Source organism: Periplaneta americana, chromosome 7, assembly GCF_040183065.1.
Source record: "Periplaneta americana isolate PAMFEO1 chromosome 7, P.americana_PAMFEO1_priV1, whole genome shotgun sequence".
NCBI classification, from domain to species: domain Eukaryota; kingdom Metazoa; phylum Arthropoda; class Insecta; order Blattodea; family Blattidae; genus Periplaneta; species Periplaneta americana.
In genome coordinates, this window is record NC_091123.1 from 27,676,241 (window position 1) to 27,682,240 (window position 6,000).

Below are 6,000 nucleotides of genomic sequence, written 5' to 3' on the forward strand. Positions count from 1 at the left end.
TACATACATACATACATACATACATACATACATACATACATACATACATACATACATACATACATACATACATACATACATACATACATACATACATACATACATACATACATATATAATGTGAATAAATACACCCAATTGAAGAAATTAAAGAAGTGTGGAAACAAAGTCACTATTGTGTCCAAACTCATATTTGCAATTGGAGTGATACGACATTGAAGTTCTGTTCCGCATTTGCAACATTATTCGAACTTTTCTTCATTTCTCTGCCCTCAATTGAAGCAACAACAATTATAATAGTAATAACCATTGCTTTTCTTCTAGAGAAAAAGTGGTGGAACTCTGTGTAGAGTATATTATAATGGGCAGAGAGATGATTACTGTCCAGTGCACATGAATCTTGTCATTTGTAACCTCCTTTTCGTCCAACTTCAAGACTTTCAAGGCCTAAGTGGAGTTGAAAGAAAAATTATGTTAGAAACCTAATAACTAACACATTTCTCGGTTCCATGATGAAAAATTCAATAAAAAGGTTCTGGAATGCTGTTCTGGCGTCTTCCTCCAGAAAAAAAAAACACTAGTAATAACAATTATAAAAATAATAGACAAAATATTCTGTATGAAAATCAGAGGTATACCAAGGATCGAACCTGGCTTCACAGGATTATGAGTCTAGTATACACGGACTGCCGTGACGGCAACTCTGATCAGCTGGATCATTTCAAGCATATTTTTTTAATGTGTACACTAATATATTTAACCATAACTGTTACTTCCCTGTGTAAGCAATAATGTTTCCTATTGAGTTGTAATCATATTTTCCAGTAATTTCGTTTTTTTCCTGTTATCCTTTTTTCACCTTTTTCCCCATTACACAGCTACAATATCTCATAGACTCAACTTTCAGTTTAAAAGGTTCATTAAACAGTTTACCATCTTCAAATCATAAATATCTGATTATTTTACTATAGGAAAACATCAGATATGTAAATAGCTACTTAAAATTTGAAGTCATTGTTCCAATTCTGATGTGATGTTCCCACTATCCAAAGCACAGTCGATAGATGTTTGTAATCATGTTGTGCACACAGCTTGTTGTGGTGCACTTGCCTTGTGTAGACAGCTGTAGTTGATTCTCAATGTGAACAATATGGAATTTATGTTCCATTTAGAGTTAATTCTCACTAAGTGCCCCTTCAATACCAGTCATGATGCGTTATTTTTCATGTAAGTTTACAAACATTGATATATTATGAAAAGAATATATATATGTAAAAAAAACAATATATCAACGTGTTCATAATTGGACCAGCTTATAATAGAGTAAATATTAAACCATAACCAGGGCCATTTTCGTATGGAGAGGGTCTATTCATTACTCAAAATGTTATGATTTATTAATTAATTAAATTACAAAATGTTAATTATATTATGGTGCTTCTAGGGTTCCCAGATATATTGGAAAAAAATATGGGACGCTTATCAGTTATCACTGAGTAAGTTCAGTATGCGCACCCATCAAATATACCAATCTTTCAAAATGTGTGTGTAGTAAAGTTTACTACACAAACACTTTATTAACTAAGGGTAAGTAAACAAATAGTAAACAGAATTGAAGGGTACACGGGAAAAACGATCAAGGTCCATCAAAAATCGAAATTGAGTTAATAATGCTATCTTATGGTGGAAAATAAGTACTATCATGTGGTCTAGCTAGTAATATGAAATCATCGTTCTTGACATTCCACTACGTCAATTTCTATTAAATACACACATAACAAAGTATTAAGTGCTTAAACTTTAAAATTCGTTTTTCTCGAAACTTTCTAAAATGGACCTTGATCGTTATTCCCGTGTATCCTTCAATTGTTAGGAAGCATATTTGCATTAAGTTTAAGCTTTCTTATGTAAGTTGCTTTCAAATTGTTTTTACTAAGTTATTACAGAAATAGTTACAAAATACACTACTCACATGACAATATTCTTATAAATCAATCCACCTTGGCCTTGTAATATTTCTTTGAAGAATGAATTTCACTTAATTGTTTATTTTGAAGAATTGTGTTATGAAAAGCAACACAATCCTCACCGAAGAATTATTTTACAACAAGCATTGATTTTACTGTTTTTACAGACAATTTATTTTCCTCATCAGTCCATAGAGCATTCATGCGAGATAATATTTCGACACACACATTTGTTCCAGGGATACACGTAATGAACTCCACTACCCTCTTAAAATTTGAGAGTTGTCCTTCAATACTTTTAAAAAGATCCACCCAGGCTTCATGTAAATGTTCGATGTTGCCATCACTCGCCTTGAGAAATTAATAACTCATAATAATTGTTTCATAATAGTCCATCTACAATGCAATGGCGAAGTAATTTGTGATATAGAATAGACATTGTAACTTTTTCCGTTCAGAACTCAAAAATACATGACGGAAAGCTGTCCCAGAGACTATTCTTGGGACAACAGGACGCATTAGAAAAAAACAGGATGATCCCGTGTTTTATGGGACGTCTGGGAACCCTACTTAAGCACTATCAATCAAGTGAAAATGTAAAACTATTCCTAGTTCTTTACAATTGCAAACTGATTAAGGGAAAAAAAATATAAATTTTAAGTAAGATAAATAATTTTCTTAACCTTAGTTTAAATAGAGTATCATCACTTTAAAGTAATTTACTTGTAGAAGTATGGATTAGTTGGGACTTTGAAATATCTTCTAACATTCGTATCTTGAACATTTTGAGGAGAGCAAATTTTAAATTAAATTTTTACCATTTATAAATACTACTTTGCTTAAGATTTTTTTTACATAATACAAAATATAGTACTATGAAATTAGACTATTAAAGCTTTATCAATAATTATCACTATAAAACATGCAATACTTTCTGGAGTAATATCACAGTCTAGTATATACAGTCACGAAGCTCAATACGTAGGGAATATGCATTCATAGATAGTTGCTAACCACTAGGATCGCTACTATCGCCTCATCACAGACAATGCAAAATAGTACTGGCACAGTCTATTGTTCCTAGCACCCTCACAAGTCAAGCTTCGTGACTGTATATACTAGACTGTGGTTAATAGTGTCCATGGTCACGAATCTCTTGAGATATTTATATTAAATTTGAGCCTGTTAATGAGAGGGCTACATAGAGCTAAGGCATGCTATGCATAAAATCACACAAGGTTTTTCATTTCCTTGCCTTCACTTCCTCTTTGCCTTTTCATTCTCGTCTTTTTCTCCTTTCCTTTATCTCTTTTCTTTTCCTTCCTTTCTTATTCATATCTTCTTTTAGCATGAAACGTTTATGCTCGAGGGTCTAATGGATAAAATATTGCGGAAGTTTTCAACATCTGCAGTTACTTGATTAGCAACGGCAGTGAGTTACGTTACAGAATTCTAATGTCATTTGCTTAGTATGATATGATATATTTATTTCTACAGCTCTTATTTAGTAATGGGTCGCCACCACATCTCTATATTCGTGCTCCACATCACCTTCTAATTACAATAACACACAAACTTTCATCAATGTGTGCAGTCATCTTATTTTACCTTTGCTATCTCTATTACTATAATACATACTCTCAATTTGCTCTTTAACCTCCCATCTTAAAATTTTCCCTTCTATCTAATGAACACCTCACCACTTCTATTGTTTACTTATATTGAAGTACTTCCTATCGTCTAAAATTTCCCTAATTTTAAACTAACTTTTAATAACACTATTTAATCGTGATCATTCACTTTAATCTCTAATTTACAATCACTTCTATCTCTCCTCACTTCTGTCATCACTCTTATCCCCTATTTCTCCATTAGTCACTGAATCACATGTTTATTTGTTCACTTTCACTCCAATAAATTTTCTGTTAGGCACTATTTTTGTAAGTCACTCAACCTTCATTTGTAAATTTACATTAAAATATTTCCTCTCTTCCCATCATTTCAATTTCTCTGATTGTACACTAACTTAGTCGACACTACCAATATTAGTAACATTTCACTATCAATTCCTATTAACAAGCACTTCCAATTTCCTCCAGTCACCTCCTTTATCATCTATTGTTTCTGTAGACACTAATTCACTTATTCGTTCATACATTTTCCCTCCGACTATTTTGATAGTTATTATTATTGTTGAACGCTCATACCGTCGGATCCCGGCCAATCAGTCACTCATCTGAGTGCACCTCAACACATGTATGGACTTCGGTCCTGCGTTCATAGACATCTATGACGTAGTGCAGAGGGCGGCCACCAGAGGGAACCCAAGAGATGGAGCTTAATCTGAGACGATTCTAAACGGCGTCGGGATTGTATCCGGCGTGGCTTAGTGGATAAAGCATCAGCAAGTAGAGCTGAAAACCCGGGTTCAAATCCCGGCGCCGGAGAGAATTTTTCTCCATTCCATCACTCTTTCACTCTTTCATCATGTGATGACGCAGAATATCTGCATGGAAATATCATATGTACTTCGGTACATCAAAATATATATATGATATGCGTAATAAATCACTTTGTGATTTAAGACGGCGCCCATACCGTCGGATCCCGGCCAACCAGTCACTCATTCGAGTGCACCTCAACACATGTATGGACTTCGGTCCTGCGTTCATAGACATCTATGACGTAGTGCAGAGGGCGGCCACCAGAGGGAACCCAAGAGATGGAGCTTAATCTGAGACGATTCTAAACGGCGTCGGGATTGTATCCGGCGTGGCTTAGTGGATAAAGCATCAGCAAGTAGAGCTGAAAACCCGGGTTCAAATCCCGGCGCCGGAGAGAATTTTTCTCCATTCCATCACTCTTTCACTCTTTCATCATGTGATGACGCAGAATATCTGCATGGAAATATCATATGTACTTCGGTACATCAAAATATATATATGATATGCGTAATAAATCACTTTGTGATTTAAGACGGCGCCCATACCGTCGGATCCCGGCCAATCAGTCACTCATCTGAGTGCACCTCAACACATGTATGGACTTCGGTCCTGCGTTCATAGACATCTATGACGTAGTGCAGAGGGCGGCCACCAGAGGGAACCCAAGAGATGGAGCTTAATCTGAGACGATTCTAAACGGCGTCGGGATTGTATCCGGCGTGGCTTAGTGGATAAAGCATCAGCAAGTAGAGCTGAAAACCCGGGTTCAAATCCCGGCGCCGGAGAGAATTTTTCTCCGTTCCATCACTCTTTCATCGCTCACTTAATTGTTTCTATGCCTTTTGCCACTCCTTTATCACTCCCCCCCCCCTTAAGCACTAACTTCGTAGACCGTAGTTCTGCAGTCCCTTATTTCCTCCTTTCTTCCCCTCACAAGTAGATGGACTACCCAAATCTTCATTACTTCCCCTCCTTATTGACACTTGCTTAGTAACGGATCAAGCTTTGCATTGATATGGTTTTTGCTAGAGGGATAGGCTTACTTTCTTGCATGAATTATATTTCTTTTATCTGTTTTACCTGTTCTACCAGGTGCGTCCAACAACTAGAAAAGACGTGAAGCAAAGAATTAGAGGGTCCTGTGGGTCTCTCAGCTGTGCTGAAGTGCAATCACGGATGTTAGGAGGTGATCAGAACATTGTTTAGCACAGGGTGGCGTACATTTTGAACACTTACTATGAAGAGTGTACATACATAAACAACATACAGCATTTCTCAGAAGATACCATTTTTGTTGCTTTGTGAGTAAACAATAAAAGTTAAAAAAAAAAAAAAGTTTCACTAAAATTTGTTTCTTTTTAAAAGTAGTTTCCAATGGTACCTTCAATGACCCATGTTCTTATTTCAAATTTCGAAGTTGACAACTGGTACCCCTACTTCCGGTTTGTTACTGGAAATGATACTACCACCAATCGATTCTTTACATAGGTTTTGGTGATCAAAATTTTTTTTTATGAATAACCAGTATCACATAGTTTTCGAGACAAAAAGCTGATACAGGTGGTGTGTGTGTGTGTGTATATATATAT

The 6,000-nt window shown here is 35.6% G+C and overlaps 1 protein-coding gene across 1 annotated transcript in view; it reads left to right on the plus strand.

The window, feature by feature from the left end:
- Positions 1-5,746, plus strand: part of LOC138703012 (palmitoyltransferase ZDHHC3) — a 59,632-nt gene extending 53,886 nt beyond the window's left edge. Inside the window, exon 8 of the mRNA XM_069830512.1 lies at positions 5,504-5,746. The gene's annotated coding sequence lies outside the window, so the exon portion shown is untranslated. The remainder of the gene's footprint in view (positions 1-5,503) is intronic.
- Positions 5,747-6,000: the final 254 nt, after the last annotated feature.